Raw genomic sequence first — 20,202 nt, forward strand, 5'->3', positions numbered from 1 at the left:
ACCAATGGAACAAGAGCAGTGGTCCAGAGTCATTGGCTGGATACGATGACACTGGACAGCACATTCTCTACCTTGTAAGGGGGAATGGATAAATAAGGCTTGCCCTTCTTTGGGCTAGTCTGTGTGGGATGGACTGGGGCAGCTCACTGCAGTAGCATTGCTGTCAAGAGCATCTCAGTGATGTGTCCCATATTTTATTTGTGGGCTCTGGATGCAGTGCGTCTCACATGTCCTACCCCAAGGACTGTGAGAAGATTAATGGATTGCCAAGACTGAAGGTGGAAGGGCACCGTAGGGGTGGAGTGTTCTGAAGTCGCATATGCTGCCCTTCTCCCATGAGAAAGACTGTTCCTTGCCTGGGGATGGCACCTGGGATAGTGGGGTAGGACTTTCCCTCAAGCCCCCAGGGTAAACATCTTTAGAATAGGTCAGCTGAATACAGTTGAGCCTGTGGCCCTGATAGTCTTGTGGACCTCCAAGGAACACAGCCAGGAATCAGTTGTGCTTGTTTGCTGTTTAGCACCATGCACTCTGGCCAGATAGTTTGGAGTACTGACCAACCCACTGCCATCAGTCAGTCCTGTAAGCAGAATAAAGCCAGGTCTCACCCAACTGGACTTCCAGAGGATTTCTTCGGAATCAATGAATGCTGCACATGAACTCTGGTTGGACTTGCCTGTAGCATGACAACATGACGTGTGCCATCTTGGTTGTAACCAGCATTTTGCCCTTTAGGCGACTCTATCAGTCATTCCAAACCGAAAGGGATAAACACAGTCATTAAGACAGCACACCTCACTTCTGATGTCCGTCTCTTATGAATGTTAATATTTCTTAAGAAAGTGCAGGTGTAGTCCTGTTAGCCACAGGCCACCTTTGTCTGTGAAACTCTGCCCCTTTTGCCTTGTAGCATGAGGATCCTCAAGTCTTGCTGCCACCCACGGCACACTTCTGTCTGTAAGTTCCTAATGGATTCCACTGTGTAATACTGGATTTGTCTGCATCTTTCTTTGGTCCCATGGAACCTTCTGCCTTTGGTGACTGGTTCTCATCTACCAGAATTTCCTAAAACAATATAGAGCACAGTTACAGTTACTATGAGCCACACATTGTGCTAAATGATTTCTGTGTACTATCTTATTCTTCTCAACATTATAAGCTAAGAACCACATTTCCATTCTTTAAATGATACTGAGGCACAGAGAAGTTTAATAACTTACCAAGAGTCACAGTGCAGGTAAATGACAAGAGGACGGGTTTGAACCTGGTCTGTGTGACTCCCAAGGCAGGGACACTATACCACATTGACATTTATTAAGTGTGTGTCAGTAGGCATGTTCCTAAGCTTTTACATTCTCATTTAATCCTCAAGAAAACCTCTTCAAGGTGGGCGGTCTCCTTATTTTCAAGATCCAGATAAGGAAATCTGTGCACAGATAGGTTAAGTAAATTGCCCATGGTCTAGGTTGCCAGATAAGCTGCAGCACACTTAATTAAACTTGACAAATAAAAAATAATATATTAGTATAAACACTGTGTTGGATATACTCAAGCCAAAAGTTATTCATTGTTTATCTGACATTAAAATTTAAATAGGAATCTTGTTTACATTTTTTTTTTGGTTTTGCTAAATTTAGTGATCTTATATCTTATCTAAGTCACCCTACAAAGCAAAATTTGGATCAATCAGATTGTCTGACTGTAGGGTCCATAACTGCATGTCTAGTTTTTTTTTTGAAAGTTTTTTTTTTTTTTTTTTTTTTTAGTTTCTAAAGTTCTGTCATTGATTTGTAGTGGGGGCTGATACTCACTGGCCACACGGGCACCAGGCTAGCCATATAGCACTGGCAATGTGGCCGCCTGCAGAGCAGACCAGAGAGACACACTGGGGTGGTCTTGCCCTGCCACTGGTGTTGATAACTCCTTGCTTCCATTCATGGATGTTGATCTTGCCCTCTAAGGCCCAGATCTTGGTGCTGGAGCCTGGGCAGCACAGAAACAGTAGTGGTTGGGGCTGGAGCCCAGGCTGGTGATGATGTCCCAACCATCTGGTATACCCAGCTGCAGCCTTCATTGAGATACCATAGCCTGCCCTTGCCTCCAGCAGCCCAGGGTGATCCACCTGGAGAGACAGTCACAGTGGTCAGAGCCCCCATGTGGCTATGGGGGTCCCACTCACACTGTTAGCCATTTGCAGTCCAGACTGGTGGAGGTGATGGGCTGACAGTAGCCTTGAATTTGCTTCTTGGATCTGAGGTTAGATGAGGAGTGAGACAGAGTGGGGGTTTCTCCCACCCTCCCCTCCTGCGCTCATTCGATGCTGCTACTAATCCCACCTGCTGGTAGTAAAACAGTTAAAGGTACTGCACTGTGCGGTCCCAAGCTTTGGTAACAAATGCTTGGTTCTCAACACTCGCTCGCCCCGGACAGAAAGAAAAGGAAATCAAGAAGAGACAGAGAGCCTATGTGAATTAATTCTGCAGACTCTGTCACACATACACCTTCCTGTACATATCACAGGACCTCCCACAGGGCACACGTGTCTACCTACAAAGCCATCACAGAAGCCTGCAGCTAAACCATGGCAGCCGCGGTTGCGGGAGCCAGGGCATTAGAACTCCTCAGAAAACCTTCGGCTCCTAGATCTGCCTTCGGCTATCACAGATCCAGGGCCCTCAGCCAGGCCGCCCCAAAGCCGAGTGTTGCTTAGAGAAGCAGGAGGCTTGAGAAGGCCTGGCACCTCCCTGGCGGATGTTGCATCCAGCTCCAACACTTCCCTCCCGGGGAGTCCGGCTCTGCACAGGGACCAGCAGGGCCCTGCAGCTGCAGAAGCGATCGTCCCTGTGGCTGAAGGGGGCAGGCGTATGCATCACTGAACAGCAAGGCAGCGAGGAACCGATCTGAGAGCTTACAGGGACCAGCATGGTGCTCAGGAAGAATTAGCAACAAGGGACGGTGTCGAGCTGCAGCAGATTAACCCACCACTTGGAACGCCCACGTCTCATATCCAGGTGCTTGCTTCAAGTCCCGGCTACTCGGCTTCCAAGGTGGCTCCCTGCTAATGCATTCGGGGAAGCAGTTTGGGCCCCTGCCTCCAGGGAGAGACCCAGATGGAGTTCCTGGCTCCTGACTTTGGCCTGGCTCAGCCCTGGCCGTTGCAGACATTTGGGAAGTGGACCAGCAGATGGAAGATCTCTTTCTTTCTCACTCTTTCACTCTGTTTTTTTTTTTTTTTTTTTTTTTTTTTTTTTTTTTTTTTTTTTTTTTAACAGAAATAAATAGGGGCCGGCTCTGTGGCATTGTGGGTTAAGCCTCTGCCTGCTGGGCCGGCATCCCATGTGGGCGCTGGTTCAAGTCCTGGCTGCTCCACTTCCAATCCAGCTCTCTGCTATGGCCTGGGATAGCAGTAGAAGATGGCCCAACTGCTTGGGCCCCTGCACCCATATGGGAGACCTGGAGGAAGCCCCTGGCTCCTGGCTTCAGATTGGCCCAGCTCTGGCCATTGTGGCCATTTGGGGAGGGAGCCAGTGGATGGAAGACCTCTCTTTCTCTGTCTCTCCCTCTGTCTCTGTAACTCTGCCTTTCAAATAAATAGATAAATCTTCAAAGAAAAAAAATAAACTTACCTATTAATTCCATTTCCATGAACTTTTTGAAGTACCCTCATATTATCAGACTAGATTTCTTTCTGAGACTATTTTGAAAGTTGATTATCCAGTCACCCTGCTCCCTGTCCCCGCCCTCCTGCTGCTCCTTCCCACTGCCACTGGGCTTATCCTCTCAAATGCCGATCACTTATTGATACATAAAAGATAGGAATGCAAAAATTCTGTGCCTTTTGCAATCTCTTTCCAAACTGTTTTCCAAATTCTTTCATGATCTGTTCCTCCCTTTACCAGCTATCTTCGTCTTCTTTTTTTTTTTTTTTTAAAGATTTTATTTATTTATTTGAGAGGTAGAGTTACAGACAGTGAGAGGGAGAGACAGAGAGAGAGGTCTTCCATCCCCTGGTTTTATTCTCCAAATGGCCGCAATGGCCAGAACTGGGCTGATTCGAAGCCAGGAGCCAGGAGCCAGGAGCCAGGAGACTTCTCCAGGTCTCCCATATGGGTACAGGGGCCCAAGGACTTGGGCCATCTTCCACTGCTTTCCCAGGCCACAGCAGAGAGCTGGATTGGAAGAGGAGCAGCCGGGACTAGAACCGGCGCCATAGGTGGAGGACTGACCTACTGCGCAGCGGTGCCGGCCCCCTTTGTCTTCATTATACTTGCCCTCTGTTTCAACCTCTCTCCCAGCCCCTGCCTCACACTGCTCAGGAGAGCAGCAAGGAAGAGCTGTTTCCTTCTTGTGGCTCCTCGAGTGTGTGCGGGGGCTGCTCTTCCTGGCTCATATGCACCCAGTCCCCACTCAGGGCTCACCGACACCAGCACAGCAGAAGTATTTACACCATGGAAACTGGCAGATACTGTGTCAGGGCGCTTTTCCCTTTGCAGTGACTTTTTATTTTCCAAGATTTATTTATTTATTTGAAAAGCAGAATTACAGAGAGAGAGGCAGAGAGAGATCTTCCAGCCACTTATTCACTCCCCAAATGGTGACAACAGCCAGGGCTGCACAAGACTGAAGCAAGAATCCTGGAACTCCATCTGGGTTTTCCACGTGGGGGCAGGGGCCCACGCACTTGGGCCATCTTCTGCTGCTTTCCCCAGCACATTAGCAGGGAGCTTGATCGAAATTGGAGCAGCCAGGACTCGAACCAGCTTACTTGGCATCATAGGCAGTGGCTTAATCCTCTGTGCCACAATGCCGGCCCCTATGCCTGTTGGTAAACTTCCACCGACACTCCATTGTCATCACCTGCTGTTGGCCTGGAGATTCCTTCTAGTCCTGCAAGACAGAATGCTTCTCTGTGAAATTTTCTTGGACTCCCACAGAGGAGTAAGGAGAAGAAAGCAACTCTTCTGTGCAAGCATCTGCACTGGGTGTTTGGCACACACAGTTCTCAGGGCTCTGCTGAGCAGGTGCATCCTATTGTAAGTGTGTGTTTGTGGTTGGTTCCCTAATAAGCGCTGAGGGCCAAGATTGCAATCTATGTTATCTTTAAAACCCCAGGGACCTTCAAGGTCTCTTGTAAATACTGAATTCTTAGTGTCCAAGTGTATAACTACAAACTAGGAAAGGACATTACATTGCTTTGCTTCTTCTGCCTTTTTTCTCCCACTCAGCGCCCCCTCATGGCACATGAAATGTTGAACATTTTCCCAAGGCCTTCCAGTGAGCCACTTAAAGAAAAATCTGCACTAAACAAATTCATACAAAAAGTTTACCAAGATAATATGTCTTGGCTGTTTACAGATGTGAAGGGGTTTCTAGAACCCGATATATTAAAGATGGAAATTTTAGGTTCATGGAAGCCAAGTGAAGAAGGCATTTTTTGATGAGGAACTGTTTAGTGATCACTCTTGTTACAGCTGTGAGGGAAAACAAGGTACTTAGCACAGTACCTGGCCTGAAATATGGGTTGCCACCAGCACTACCATTTTCTTTCCCCCTTCTACTCTTTGTTGTTGGTTCATCTCCATCATCATCATCAAATACTGGCGATAAACCAGGTTAATCAGAGCTCAAAACCCTTTCAACCAACTGAAAGCTGTTCTTGGGAGCTTGTAATTCTCCCTGTTTCTCCCTCTCATTTTCTGTTAAATTTATTAAAGCATCAAAACATTATGGAGAAAGTTGTTTTCTCGGAGCTGTTGGGACACTTTGTAAACATGAGTCATCCACCTCCATATCCCAGTGGGAGAGGCAGACAGTAAATATTAATTAATTCTGATTTGAATAGAAGCTAAGGTGTTAAAAACAATTTATTCAGGTCAACATAACCAGAAGATAGGGTGCAGATTAAAAAAAATTATGTCTCACTCATCTTTAGGGAAGTGCTAGCTTCTACAGAAGTACAGTAAGGTGTGTCCACTGCCTTCTGAGCGGTGGCAACCTTCCTGCAGCTACAGTAAAGCATTCTGATCTTATCACTCACTGGCCAGAGAGTTGTCGGAGTGAGATCAGAACAGCGGTTACTGCAGTGGCAGAGGGGGCCTGGAAGGCATGGGGCCTGGAGGACAGGTGGGACCTGAGTGCCAAGGCTGTCCTTCAGGAAGGATCAGGGCAGCACTTCCTGCTCCGTGTTTTGCAGAAACAGCCTTTGGTAAAGACATTTCGAGGCTGAAGAAGTTCGGGACATCTTGCATCTGTCTTTGTTGGATGAGACTGTTAGAGCCTCTGCAAAGATTTGAAATGAAGAACTTGTTCATCTTTGTTGAACCCAAATTTCTCATACGTGCTCGAGTCTAGAGCCAGCCTTTAGGCAACACTGACTCACGCCTTTTGGAGTTTTCCTCTTCCATGCAACACTTTTGAGAAACATTTTTTTAAATAAATGTTTTATTTATTTATTTGGAAGGGAGAGTAATAGAGAAAGAGAGAAAGGGAGGGAGAGAGGGAAGGGGAGAGAGAGAGAGAGAGAGAGAGAGAGAGAACGCGAGAGCGCGCCTATCTACTTGTTCACTACTCCAAATGGCCACAACCGCCAGGGGCTGGGCCAGGCTGAAGCCAGGGACCCATCTGGGCCTCCCACATGGGTGGCAGGAAACCAAGCACTACTGCCCCCCAGGTGCACTTGCAGGGAACTGGATCAGAAGTGCTGCTCTCTGAGATGGGACACAGATGTCCCAAGTGCCAGCTCAGCCCACCACACCGCAGTGCCTGACCTGAACGATTTTTAGGAAATACTAGCATGTGTTTGTGTTTTTGAGACTTCATAAGAGATTTTGTTACTCCTCAGTTCATTTTAACTTATGACATTTTTTTGGCGGAGGTTCTTTTATTTTATTTTTTCTTTTCTTATTTTATTTCAAGTTTTCCCCCCACCCCTAACCCTTACTCTCCATCATAGGTACCAGCTTTCATGTGTTTCATATATTTCTTAAAGATGTCTGTATCTTACCAAATGAGGTGTATTGTTTATGTGGCTATACTATGCATTTTCTTTCATATTGTATCTTTTTATTTAAAAAAGATTTATTTATTTTATTTGAAAGGCAGAGTTACAGAGAGGCAGAGGCAGAGAGAGAGGTCTTCCATCTGCTGGTTCACTCCCCAAATGGCCACAACAATTGAAGATGAGCTGATCCGAAGCCAGAAGCCAGAAGCCAGGAGCTTCTTCCCAATCTCCCATGAGGTGCAGGGGCCCAAGCACTTGGGCCATCTTTCACAGCTTTACCCAGGCACATTAGCAGGGAGCTGGACCAGAAGTATAGCAGCCAGAACTTGAACCATTGCCTGTATTGGATGCTGGCACTGCAGGTGGCAGTTTTACCCACTACTACACAGCGCCTGCTCCGTAACTTTTTTTTTTAAGATTTATTTATTTATTTGAAAGGCAGAGTTACAGAGGGAGAGAGAGAGAGAGAGAGAGGTCTTCCATCTGCTTGTTCACTCCCCAGTTGGCCACAACAGCAAGAGCTGCCCCAATCTGAAGCCAGGAGCCAGGAGCTTCTTCTGGGTCTCCCATGTAGGTGCAGGGGCCCAAGTGCTTGAGCCATCTTCCACTGCTTTCCCAGGCCATAGCAAAGAGCCAGATCCGAAGTGGAGCAGCCAGGACTCAAACCGGTGCCCATATGGGATGCCGGCACTGCAGGGAGAGGGTTAACCTACTGCGCCACAGGGCCAGTCCCCCCTTATTGTATCTTGTGTTCCTCACACAGCCCTATATTTCAAAGAACTAGGCTTTGCACTCCTCTCATTTGTGGTTTTTGTCACTGCACAGGATCCCACAGTACGCAGTCTACCCAGCTGACTCTTCCTTTCCTCCACTAACGGACGCCATGTTTGGGGGCATCAGGGATCTTAAGAACGAGACAAAAAGCATCATATTTACTGGGTAAATAGCTTGAATCATTTTTTAATTTTAAAAAATTAATTAGAGAGGCAGAAATTAATTAATTTGAGAGGCAGATGAACAGATCACCCATCTGCTAATTCACCCTCCCAGTACTCCCAACAGCCCCCAGCTGGGGCAGAAGCCAGAGCTGGGAACACAGTCCAGGTCTCCTGTGTGTGTGTGGCAGGAACCCCAGGTACCTGAGCCATCACCACTGCATTCCAGGAGCTGCACCAGCAGGGAGCTGCAATCGGGAGCAGAGGTGGGTATCAAACCCGGGCGCTCTGGATATGGAACACAGATGTCTTAACTGGTGTCTAAACCGCTAGGCCAAATGCCTGCTCCTTTTCTTTTGAATAAATAAATAGCCCAGCCAATTTTGGTGAGCTGACCTGATCAAGTCTTGGGAATGATGAGCAGTGAATTTTAGAAGTAGCAGCTACAGCAAGGACTGAAAATCTCTTGACTCATAGAGTGCACATCTGCCATCCAAAGCTATCATCTTTATGCAAAATGGTGCCCTTGACCTTAAAGTATGACTCTTGCAAAATAAAGCTTTTGGGGTTGACACTGCGGCATAGCAGGTAAAGCCATTGCCTGCAGTGCTGGCATCCCATATGGGCGCTGGTTTGAGTCTTGGCTGTTCCATTTCCAATCCTGCTCTCTGCTATGGCCTGGGAAAGCAGTGGAAGATGGCCCAAGTCCTTGCACTCATGTGGGAGACCTGGAAGAAACTCCTCGATCCTGGCTTCGCATCAGCCTAGCTCCGGCTGTTGTGGCCATTTGGGGAGTGAACCAGTGGATGGAACACCCCTCTCTCTCTCCCTCTGCCTCTGCCTCTCTGTAATTCTGCCTTTCAAATAAATAAATAAATATTTAAAAAAACTTTTTAAAATGTCTATTTATTTGAAAGGTAGAGCAACAGAGAGAGAGAGAGAGAATCTTCCATCTGCTGGTTCAGTCCCCAAATGCTGGCAACAACCAGGCCAGGCTAAAGCCAGGAATCCAGAACTCCATGCAGGTCTCCCAGATGGATGGCCAAGCCCACTTGAGCCATCATCTGTTGCTTCCCAGGGTGCATTAGCAGGAAGCTGGATCAGAAGTGGAGTAACCAAGACTCATACCAGGCACTTCGATTGGGATGCAGATGTTTTAAGCAGTGGCTTAACCAGCTGCGTCACAACACCTGCCTCACCATTTTCTACAAATATGGGAAGGAAAAGAAATGATCAGTTGCAGACTTATGGCAAGTGAGGGTCATGGAAACTGAGAGGAGGCACGTTGTCCTTCTTGCTTATCCATTCCCAGGCCCATACACTTCCTGCTCAGCGGACTAAGCAAAGTAGTTGATGCCAGGAATCCCGTAGTTGCAATAGTAACTAGGGAAGAGAATCATGGCAACTTGGGGAAGTCAAGCGGAACAAGAAGCTCAGAGGAAACATCCAATGGTGCTGAACAGGATGTATCACAGAGTTCAAGAACTTCTGAGCAGTAGAGGAACCCTTCCAGGTAATCAGGATACCTGGAATTGGTTTTCAACTTGGAAGTTGTTCACTTCCTTCAAAGAGTGTGTGTTTGTTTAGCTTCTGAATCCTCTGCCACAGTTCAGATGGACAGCGGAGAGCTCTACTTCCAGGCCAAGGGGATGACGAAATGCCTGATTTCAGCCTGAGCTGTGAAAACTACGTGGCTAAAAGAAATTCCTTAAATTCTAGCAAAGGTAGATTCCCATAATAACCAATGTTTATGAATATTGTTGATAGACAGCTGCACTTAGAGAATGAACTTTGTGTCTACACAAATGGAGAGAATTAGGATTTTCTGTAACTGGGACTGAAAACCTCAGGCTGCACCAACTTTTTTTTTTTTAAGAGTTATTTTATTTATTTGAAAGAGTGAGTTACAGGGAGAAGTAGAGACAGACACACACACACACACACACACACACACAGAGAGGGAGGGAGAGAGAGAGAGAGTCTTTTTTTTTTTTTTTTTTTTTTTTTTGACAGGCAGAGTGGACAGTGAGAGAGAGAGACAGAGAGAAAGGTCTTCCTTTGCCGTTGGTTCACCCTCCAATGGCCGCCGCGGCCAGCGCGCTGCGGCCGGCGCATCGCGCTGATCCGATGGCAGGAGCCAGGAGCCAGGTGCTTCTCCTGGTCTCCCATGGGGTGCAGGGCCCAAGCACCTGGGCCATCCTCCACTGCACTCCCTGGCCACAGCAGAGAGCTGGCCTGGAAGAGGGGCAACCGGGACAGAATCCGGCACCCCGACCGGGACTAGAACCTGGTGTGCTGGCGCCGCTAGGCGGAGGATTAGCCTAGTGAGCCGCAGCGCTGGCCAAGAGAGAGAGTCTTCTATCCGTTGGTTCACTCCCCAAATGGCTGCAACAGCCAGAGCTGCACTGATCTGAAGCCAGGAGCCAGAAGCTTCCTCCAGGTCTCCCATGTGGGTGCAAGGACCCAAGGACTTGGCCCATCCTCCACTGCTTTCCCAGGCCATAGCAGAGAGCTGGATTGGAAGAGGAGCAGCCGAGACTAGAACTGGCGCCCATATAAGGTGCCGGCGCTTCAGGCCAGAGCGTTAACCCGCTGAACCACAGCGCCGGCCCCCCAACATCTTTTTTAAAGAAAGATTTATTTATATGGGGGCTGGCGCTGTGGCACAGCAGGTTAAAGCCCTGGCCTGGGATAGCAGTAGAAGATGGCCCAATTCCTTGGGCCCCTGCACCCACGTGGGAGACCCAGAAGAAGCTCCTTGCTCCTGGCTTCGGATCAGTGCAGCTCTAGCTGTTGCGGCCATCTGAGGAGTAAACCAGTGGATGGAAGACCTCTCTCTCTGTCTCTACCTCTCTCTGTAACTCTTTCAAATAAATAAAATAAATCTTTAAAAAAGATTTATTTATTTGATGGCAGAGTTACACACACACACACACACACACAGATAAAGGGTAGGGGAGTGAGTGAGCTTCCTTCCATTTGGTTCACTTCCCAAGTGGCTACATCAGCTGGGGTTGGGCCAGACCAAAGTCAGGAGCCTGGAACTCCATCAGAGTCTTCATGTTGGTGCAGGAGTCCAAGGAATTGGGTCATCTTCTGCTGCTTTCCCAGGCACTAAGTAAGCTGGATGAGAAGTAGAACAGCTGGGACTCCCACTGGCGCCCACTGGGGATGCTGGCATTGCAGGCAGCATCTTAACCACTGTGCTACAGCACTGGCCCCCATATGCCAGCATTGTACTGGACACATGGCGGGGTGGAGAAAATTGAAGTTCGGGGTGGTGCCCCAGTTAAGATGCCACTTGGGACAGTCATATCCCATATTGGAAGGTCTGGGCTCGAGTTCTGGGTCTGCTTCTGCCTCTCCCTCCAGCTAATGCTCACGCTGGAGGCAGTGGTGGTAGCTCAGGCAGTCGAGTCCTTGCCATCCTCCCTGTAGGAGACCCAGACTGAGTTCTGAGGTCCTGGCTTTGGCCTGGCCCAGCCTGAGCTATTTCTGACATTCAGGAAGTGAACCAAGGGAGAGCTCTATTGGTCTATCTCTCTGCCAGAATTTTAAATCAAAAATATAGAAGTTCTGATCTTTGTCCATTTCTGAGAAAGATCTTTGTCCTAAGCCATGTAGTAAGTTCTGATTACATCTTTCTACTAGGATTAATTAATTAATGGGGTGACTGCCTGAGAGGCCAGGATGTGGGGGTTTTCCTCCCTGCAGTGCTAACAAAAAAGGTGGAACTCTTGGATTCGGTTTCTTCAGTTGCATAATGGATTAGAGAACCTAAGATGTGGCTACCTCCAGCACCCTAGGGCTCTCACTCTCTTCTTGACCTGTCTTCCCACCCCTTCCCAGAGCCATCTGAGCAAAAAATCTGTGAACATTGGTGGTCTTCTTGCTATCCAACATGGCATACCTAGAGTCCACCCAGCAGCCATGCCTTTCTGTTGGTGACAGGGCTTGGAGTTACTTAGGAGAGCTGCCCTCCCCCACTGCCTGTCCATGTACCTGGGATCTGGGATGCCCCAGATGCTCCAGGATCTATAACCAATCTAATCACAGTGGATTCCAGGACTTCTGCCCTCTGTCTTTTTACCTAAACCTGGAAGGGTGTGAGGCCACAAGTGCTGGTGCCATCTTGTCACCACAGGGGACAGTCTGTCTCAGAAAGGAGCCAAACCAGACACAGAGAGCCAAGAACTGATGGCAGAATTTGATTGCCTGAAGCCTGGGGCCAGCAGGTTTTCCTCTTGGCTTAATCAAGCTTAGGTTTTCTTCCTGTACAGAACTGGTAATTCCTTTCCAATTTTTGCCTTGGTAGCACTCAGTTTTATTAAAAATCACATGAGTTAACATGAATGGTACAAGTTAGTTTCCTGTCGTTCACTGGGCTTCTTCAGGCATTTTGAATCTTTTACACAATGTATGTATAAGAACATGGTTAAAAATAAAGGTAAAGCAAAGATCTTTCAGCAGCAAAATAAAACCTAAATAAATCAGCTAGATCATTGGCGGTGTGACTGCACAGAACTGCTACAGGAAATGAGCAAACCAGGAGTGCACTGAAAGACCCTGCAACTAGGAAATTCTTAAAAGTCAGGGAGGAGCCTATGTGGGCTCCTGTTATGACACCCAGTTACTTGAGAAGCATTTTCAAATATTCCCAAATGCACAACATCTCATTTTTACCTTATTTTATAGTCATTACCTGGACGGAAAGGTTAAGTCAAGAGGACTAGGCAAGGGAATCATAATTCTTCCCTCCCTCCATTACTCCTTCCCATTGGGTTTAATTGACCTTTTGTGGTCTACTGCTTTGATTCTCTTCTTATTTCCTTTTCTGTATTTTGTAAGTTAAATTTTTGTGGTTACCCTGGAGATTACAACTCTTAAGTATCTAACAACCTATTGTGAATTCATATCACCTTAGCTTCAATAGTGTACAAAACTCTGCTTCCATACGGCTGCATCCCCTATTTATATTGTTGTCGCCACAAATTACATCTTTAAAAGATGGTGCTCATTGGCATAGATTTGTAATTATTGCTTATGCATTTGTATCTTAAACCATATGTGGGAAAGGAAATACAAAATAAAAATACAACAATGCTGGCTTTGTATTCACCTGTGCAGTTACAGTTACCAGTGGTCTCCATTGCTTCACTTTGTTTTAGATTACTATTTAATGTCCTTTTATTTCCACATAAAGGACTCCTGTTAGCATTTCTAATCAGGTAGATACACAAATTGCACAAGTCAGGACAAGGTGTGAACCAACGGAGGTGTGCCTGGGCAGCTTTTCCCTAGAAACTTAGATCAGAGCCAAACTCTACCGAGGGACTGTGTTTTGAACTGGATTGGGAGGAGAACCAGCACTTTCTCTGCCTGGCAGTCAAGGCGCCTACAGTTTCTGTCCTGGTTCTGTCCCTAACTACCCATGTGACTATGGACAAAGTCACTTAGGGCCTTAATCCTTCCCTGAAAATACGTGTTCTAGATCAGGTGTTGTAAAACTTTTCTGCAATAGGACAGATAGTAAGCATTTTAGGTTTCGTGTCCAGTAGGACTCTATCCCAACTCCTCAGCTATGCCATACAGTGCAAAAGTAGCCATGGGCAACAGGTAAATGGATGGGCAGGGCTGTGTTCCCATGGAAACAGGGGGCAGGCCAGGTTTGACTGTGGGCCCTATCTGCCATTCCCTGTTCTGTACATCTTAGGGAGTCTCTCTGGCTTTAAAGTAGAAAAGCTGGGAGAGTCTGCCCTGTTGCTGCCAGTGTCCCCTGTTTTGCTCCCTCCTATAATTCTAGAGCATCACCTCTGTCAACAACCAACCCAATGGTAAGAGCCACGACTGCTGTTTTGGTACCCAAGGGCCAATTTTTTGGTGCTTTTTTTTTTCATTCTTGCCAACAAACTTATAAGATAGGTACTTGTTGTGGTCTGATGTGTTTCCCCAGATTCACAAGTTGAAATCCTAACTCCCAAGTTGGTGATATTAGAAAGCGGGGTCTTGAGGAGTTGATTGAATCTCGAGGGTAGAGTGCTCCTGAATGGGACTGGTCCTCTTATTGCAAAACCCCGGAGAGTCAGCTCACGCTGGGGACCATGTGAGACGCTGAGAAGGAGCCTCTGTAAGCCGGACACTGACTCTGCCAGCACTTGCTCTAGGGCTTCCCCACCTGCAGACCTGAGGACACACATGTCTCTTGTTTATAATAAGCAACCCAGTTTCTAGTATCTTATTACAGCAGCCTGAGCAAACTAAGACAGTACTATTATAATTTCCATTTTACATAAGAAGGAATTAAAATCAATAGGTCCAAGGCCACAGAGAGAGGTTTTTATGTATATATATTTATTCGAAAGGGAGAGTGACAGAGAGAGAAAGAGAGTGAGAGAGATCTTCCATTCACTGGTTCACTCCCTAAATGGCCACAACAGCCAGGAGCCTGGGACTTCCTCCAAGTCTCCCACGTGGTTTGTAGGAACCCCATTAGTTGAGCCGCCATTTGCTGACTTCCCAGGTGCAGGAAGCTGGATCAGAAGTGAAGCAGCCGGGACTGCTGCTCCGATATGGGATGCTGGCAGGCGTGAGCTGAGGCTTAACCCACTGCTCCACAACACCAGCCAATGCCACAGAGTTTTTTTTTTTAACTTATTTTTTAAAAAAGATTTATCTAATTGAAAAACAGAGTTACACACAGAGAGAAGGAGAGGCAGAGAGAGTGAGAGAGAGAGAGGTCTTCCATCCGCTGGTTCACTTCCCAGTTGGCTGCAACAGCCGGAGCTGTGCTGATCTGAAGCCAGGAGCCAGAAGCTTCTTCCGGGTCTCCCACGGGGGTGCAGGGGCCCAAGGACTTGGGCCATCTTCTACTGCTTTCCCAGGCCACAGCAGAGAGCTGAATAGGAAGTGAAGCAGCCGGGACTCGAACTGGCGTCCATATGGGATGCCCGCACTGCAGGCGGTGGCTTTACCCGCTAAGCCACAGCACCAGCCCCCACAGAATTTTTGAGAGCAGAAAGCAAACCAACACAACTTCAAAACCTTTGCTATGTTTTCTCCATCTTACATCTCCAAGATTAAAGGATTTTTTTTTTTAAGCACAGTAGAGAATCCAATTGTTTTGACCCAGGGGAAAACACCAATAAACATATTAAAGAATAAATCACAAAAGTTCTGTTTTTATTTACAAATAATTCTAGTGATCAGTTGCCATCTTTAACATGCTCTCTCTCAAGACTCAAAGTCCGCAAAAGAACGTGTTGACACCCCTGGAGAACTTGCCATCTGTCTGGCAACACGTGTGAAGGAATTGGTGAGCGAAAGTAAAGTTGCAGATCAATTGCAGCAGAACTGCTCTAAGTTCCTCTTCGCTGACTACAGTGGCCAGGCAGACCCGCCCAGCCCTTGCTAGCGCACTGCATTTGGAGGGCCCCTAGACCACGGGTGATGCATTGGTTCCTACAACTCCTGCAGCAAGCCACCGCGAACACAGGGGACTGAAATAAGGCAAACTCACTTTTCCATAGCAGTGGAGCTCAAGTCACACCAACAGGCTCAGGGGCTAAAGTCAAGCTGTTGGCTTGACTGATTCCTTCCAGAGGGTCTGAGGGGAAAATCTGTCTCCTTGCCTCTCTCTCTCTCTCTCTCAGCTTCTGGAGGCTATGGGCATTCTGTGCTCGTGACCCCTTCGTGGGGGTCACTGCAGCCTCTTCTATTGTCATATTTCCTACTACTGAGTGATGCTCCTGCCTCCCTCTTATAAGGGGTAGCATTGGGCATCCAGATAATTCAGGGAAGCTTCTTCATCACACCTGAAAAAAATCTCTCTAGTAAGGCTTCAGATCAGCACAGCTCCGGCTGTTGCAGCCAACTGGGGAGTGAACCAGCGGATGGAAGACCTCCATCTGGAATGGAGAGCCTGGGCTTAGGGCATGGACATCTTTGCGGCACCATGAATCAGCTTGTCTCAGGCCCCACCCAGACTCCTTCCACAGCTAAGCGATGTGCTTAGGAATAGCTGCTTCTGTTTGCTTCCAGACATTTTTTGTGTGTGTGCTTGTTCTTGTAACTGTTTGTTTGTTTTGGTTTTTTTGACAGGACAGGCAGAGTGGACAGTGAGAGAGAGAGACAGAGAGAAAGGTCTTCCTTTGCCATTAGTTCACCCTCCAATGGCCGCCGCGGCCTGCGTGCTGCGGCCGGCGCACCGCGCTGATCCGATGGCAGGAGCCAGGTGCTTCTCCTGGTCTCCCGTGCGGGTGCAGGGCCCAAACACTTGGGCCATCCTCCACTGCACTCCCTGGCCACAGCAGAGAGCTGGCCTGGAAGAGGGGCAACCGGGACAGAATCTGGCGCCCCAACCGGGACTAGAACCCGGTGTGCCGACGCTGCAGGCGGAGGATTAGCCTATTGAGCCACGGCACTGGCCTTGTTCTTGTAACTGTTTGGCTAAATTGAGAAATTATGAAATCTGAGAGCAAAATGAAAGAGTTGTGGTGTCTGTGAAAAGCAATAATATTTTGGTAAGTAATTTTTTTAAAAAATGGACAAATTAGGAGTGGTCAGGAAATCTGTAACATTTTCAGAAAACCATGTAGAACTCTAGAAGGATTCAACAGTCTATAAAGGGGTGGCTTGCATAAGAAAAGAAGGCAGAGCACTTCACAAAGGGCATCCATCGGACAAAAGGACGAGGCCCACATCAAAAAACTGGTCAACAAGCGTACATGCAATTTTTTTTAAAGATTTATTGGGGCTGGCACTATATCATAGCAGGTAAGGCCACTGCCTGTGGTGCCAGCACCCATATGGGCACAGGTTGGAGTCCCAGCTACTCTGCTTCCAATCTAGTTCCCTGCTAACATGCCTGGGAAAGCATTGAAAGATGGCTCAAGTCCTTGAGGCCCTAAACACCTGTGGGAGACCCAGAAGAAGTTCCTGGCTCTGGGCTTTGGATGGGCTTAGCTTTGGCCGTTGCAGCCATTTGGGAGGTGAACCAGTGGATGGAAGATCTCTCTCTGTCTCTACTTTCTCTCTCTGTCTCTCTCTCTCTGTCTGTCTCTCTCTCTCTCTGTAACATTGGCTCTCAAACAAATAATAAGTCTTTTAAAATGGGGGAGTGGCAGTGCTGTGGTGCAGTGGGTTAAGCCACTGTGTGTGATGCCACAAATCCCATATGGATGCTGGTTCAGGTCCCAGGTGCTCCACGTCCAATCCAGCTCCCTGCTAATGTGCCTGAGAAAGTAGCAGAAGATGGCCCAAGTGCTTGGGTCCCTGCGCCCACATGGGAGACCTGGATGAAGTTCCTGGCTCCTGGTTTCAGCCTGGCCCAGCCCTGGCCATTGCAGCTATTTGAGGAGTGAACCAGCTATGGAAAATCTCTCTCTTTCTCTCTGTCTCTCCCCTCCTCTCTCTGTAACTACAACTTTAACAATAAATAAATAAATCTTTTAAATATTTTAAAAAAGATTTATTTTATTTATTTAAAAAAGAGAATGACACAGAGAGGAAAAGGTAGAGAAAAGGAGATCCTCCATCCGCTGGTTCACTCCTCAAATGGCTGGGCCAGGACGAAGCCAAGAGCCAGGAACTCCATCCAAGTCTTCCTTGTGGACAGCAGGGCCCCAAGTACTTGGGCCATCCTCTGCTTTTTCCCAGGTGCATTAGCAGGGAGCTGGATCCTAACTATAGCAGCCAAGTTTCAAACTGGCACTCATAGGAGATGGTGGTGGCTTAACCCACTGCACCACTCCTCCAGACACCATGTAAATGTTTCCACTCAAAGTTTAAAGGAGGTATATTTAAATTATGATTTTTCCACCTTCTTCGCCTTAAAGTTAACTAACCGTCCTCTCACCAGTCCTGACAAAAAGAATCCTATTTAATTGGATTCCGAGTTTCAGAGACACCATAAATCAGTTAAGGCTATCATCTTGTAGGAGGAAGGTTTGATCGAGAAAGCACATCTTGGGAGTTTTACAGCATCGGAATAGCTGGATGGGGGCTGAGGCTGACAAACAACATGGTCACAACTCTTGGGGTAGAACTGGGTAGAAATGATCATTTCATCCCACAAGTGTGGGTCTCACTCCAGCAGTATCAGCCACACTGAGAGCTTGTTAGGAATGTGAGCCAGACTTTTCAATGGAAAAGCATCCCAGGCAGCCCACTTGCACTTTAACACGCAAGGAGCGCTGACTCACAGCAGAGTCTTCCTAACTACACCGAAGAGCCGGAATGGTGATCACAAAACGTAACAACTGTGTTTTGGAAGCATCTCCCATGCGCCAGGCCAACTCCCAGTGTTCTGTAACCCTTGTCTCACTAATCACCAAACATCCGAGTCTTGTGAAACAGAGTTGGTCGTTTGCTGTCTGGGTCCTTTGGATGAAGGTAGTTCACAGTACACATCAGTGCTCTGGTGTTTGAATACACTCTGGGTACTCCAGCAGACTGCGTCCTCAGCAGTTTGTGTAGAGTCAAACTCTCTCTCTCTGCAGAAGGCACTGAGATGGGCTTCCGTTTCTTTGCCTGGATGAAAAATCATGAAGATCTCGTAGATTTTCGGTCTCCCCTGAGCTCAGTGCTCAGTGCGTGGGGCAGAAGCTGCAGCAGCAGCAACCCGGATGCTGGGCCCCAGTGGAGCACCTTAAGCATGTTCCTGCCCCACTATGAGGCTGCTTCCTGGGAGGCCTCCTGTACCGACTGCGTTCTCTCAGTAAGAAAGATTTGGTGGGTCCCTGTCCACCCGTTCTCTTGCAACAACCTAGAGGTGGCAGACAGAGGGCCCCTAAAGCAGCCACTGCACCCGTCAGGCAGGATCCTAGTGCTCGCTATCACTCTGCTGAACCCCCGTTCTAAGCGGGATGGGTCTGCTTTTCATTACTTTGATGAATGACCTGAGTCTGGGTGCTTTAGGAAGAAAGAGGTTTGTCGCCTCACAGTTCTGGAGGGGGAAGGGCATAGCAGCAGCATTGCCTTGGCTCCAGTGAGGACCTCAAGGCAGATGGCCTCAAATGTCAAGGGCAGAGGTGAGAGGGAGGGACTGCACAATGACACAGAAAGCCAGAGGGACACTGGGAACAGACACAGTAATCCTTCTGAAAGGCACACTGCCAATGGCCTAAGGTCCCGTCTCTCTCTCTCTCTTTTTTTTTTTTTTTTTTTTTTTTTTTTTACAGGCAGAGTGGACAGTGAGAGAGAAAGGTCTTCCTTTTTGCCGTTGGTTCACCCTCCAATGGCCGCCGCCGGCGCACCGCGCTGATCCGAAGCCAGGAGCCAGGTGCTTCTCCTGGTCTCCCATGGGGTGCAGGGCCCAAGCACTTGGGCCATCCTCCACTGCACTCCCGGGCCACAGCAGAGAGCTGGCCTGGAAGAGGAGCAACCGGGACAGAATCCGGCGCCCCAACCGGGACTAGAACCCGGTGTGCCGGCGCCGCAAGGCGGAGGATTAGCCTAGTGAGCTGCAGCGCCGGCCTAAAGTCCCGTCTCTTAATGGTTCCACCACCTTCATAATATCAGCACACTGAAAACTAAGCTTCCAATACATGAATCTTTGGGGGGGAGAATCATGTCGAAACCATAGCATTCTACCCCTGCCCCTCAAGGATCATGTCCATCTCACAGCACAAAATGTATCCATTCCATCCGAGCAGTCTCAAAGTCTCAACTCATTCCGCATTACTCAAAAGTCCAAGTCCAAAGCCTCAGCTGAGACTCAAAGCAAGGTTTTTCAGCTGTGAGCCCCTGTGAAAAGGTTACCTACTACAACTATACAGTCAATGGTGGGACATGCATAGGGTACACATACCTTTCCAAAAGGGAGGAATAGACAAGGAGAAAGGAGTAACTGGTTCAAACTAGCCTGAAACCAAGCAGGATGGCAGCCAATCTGAAAGTCTCCTGCCCAGCACCCTGTGCACACTGGGGAGGGATTGAGCCCCCAAGGCCTCAAGCAGCCCTGCCCGCATCACTTTGCTGGGCTCAGTGCACGCTTTAGCTCTACCAGTTTGGAGCTCATAACTGTTGCTCAGGCTGGCATTGCATGCCGGTAGCACTGCAATTCTGGGGTCTTGGTGGCAATGCCGCTCTCACTGCTTCAGTAGACAACGCCACAGTAGGAGCTCTCTCTCGGTGGCATGCTGGCCTCCCAGGACCTTTGAAATCTCAGCAGAAGCCCCCATGACCTCCCTGCTGTTGCATTCTATGTGCCTGCAGAATCAGCACCGTGGGGGCACCAAGGTCTGGTGCTTACTCCCTTCTGAGAGGTGG

At 48.1% G+C, this 20,202-nt stretch overlaps 1 long non-coding RNA gene across 1 annotated transcript in view; it reads left to right on the forward strand.

Annotated features, from left to right (window-relative positions):
• Positions 1-20,202, forward strand: part of LOC138850079 (uncharacterized) — a 62,764-nt gene that overhangs the window by 34,244 nt on the left and 8,318 nt on the right. The window contains exon 2 of the long non-coding RNA XR_011389499.1: positions 7,826-7,939. This is a non-coding gene — a long non-coding RNA (uncharacterized lncRNA). The remainder of the gene's footprint in view (positions 1-7,825; positions 7,940-20,202) is intronic.

The sequence above is a fragment of the Oryctolagus cuniculus genome, chromosome 6, assembly GCF_964237555.1.
Source record: "Oryctolagus cuniculus chromosome 6, mOryCun1.1, whole genome shotgun sequence".
Lineage (NCBI taxonomy): Eukaryota > Metazoa > Chordata > Mammalia > Lagomorpha > Leporidae > Oryctolagus > Oryctolagus cuniculus.